Source organism: Morone saxatilis, unplaced genomic scaffold (genome assembly GCF_004916995.1).
Source record: "Morone saxatilis isolate NCDOM2014 unplaced genomic scaffold, NCSU_SB_2.0 Contig12, whole genome shotgun sequence".
NCBI lineage: Eukaryota > Metazoa > Chordata > Actinopteri > Moronidae > Morone > Morone saxatilis.
Window position 1 is genome coordinate 1,618,369 of NW_023339674.1, and position 1,374 is coordinate 1,619,742.

The window sequence follows — 1,374 nt, forward strand, 5'->3', positions numbered from 1 at the left end:
CTCCTTAAAAGCACAGAGAAACTTTCCACTTTCAGCAGATGAATGTGAAAACATCCTTCTAGTGTCAAACTCTGCACACACATCATTCAAAACATCATTCAACATTCACACTGTAGGAACAAGAAGAAACACTGAGTTCTGACTGCAGGGCGACTAGACTACTGACCTCTGCACTGACCTCTGCACCTAAAGCACTCCGTACTGGATTACCTAAAAAACACTGACAGGCTGAAACTAGAATTTTAACAAAAAACAGCAAAGGAGAACCTTTTACCTTCGTCCTGGAGTCATTAAACTGGATACCTGGGAAGTTTCACTTGATCTTAGGCCCTAAATGGAGTTTGTTCCCTTATAGGTAGTTTAGTGATGGTTCTCTCAATGTACCAAAAATGACCAAATATGGTGACGCAGCTTTGGAACAAACTCTCAACACAAACAAGACAAGAAACTTCTGTTAATAGTTTAAATAAACAGCTCAAAACATACTTCTATGATCTCACGTTTAATTAATTCACCTCGTTTTTACATCCTTGCTGTTATTTCTCACACTTGTTTTAATGGTTTTTATATCTTCAGATCATTTTAACCATCATTATTAACTTGTTTTATTACTATTATTATCATTTTTATCTCTTTCTTTTATCGCTCCTGTTTTTAATACCTAATTAGTTTCTCCAATGAAGAAATTTGAGCTGCATTCTGTGTTATGAAATGTGCTTTATAAATAAAGTTTATTATTATTATAAAGACATCAATATTAGGGTGTTGCTTTTGCTCATATGATATAATTATTATCTCTCTAGTATCATTACAAACCTTGTTGATAGTTACTTTTTTATACTTTGATTCATCATATTAATACTGTTTATTCTTTATATTGTGTAATCTATAGATTGATTTATATCTCATCACACTTGGAGTTTGCCAACGCTTTACTGATACTATTTCTATTTGTTGTGTTTATAGTTCCTGTGGATATTGATGTATTGATCAGTGTAGTTATTCTGATTTATATTATAAAGTGCAGAGAGGATGTCTGACTGCAGGTTACAGATTATTTTAAATTAGATTGAGTTTGTTTCACAGTGTTCCACTGACTTCTATCTTTTCTGGACATTTTTAATAAAAAACGATATATTTCCAGAGCGACTTCCTGCACACGGTTGGGTTTATTCTTCCTCTGTGTGAGATTTGTTGCTTCCGCCCACGGTCGACCTGCTGACACCCGGAGCGTCGACTGTGTGTTGAGCTCTCTGAAAGAGCCCAGAGTTCGCTGACTGTGTGTGTGTGCCTCTGTCGGAGCTGCTGTAGATGTTTGGTGGGTTTGGGGAGGTGTGTGTGTGTGTGTTGGGTTGGGGGGTGTTCCCATGGTCA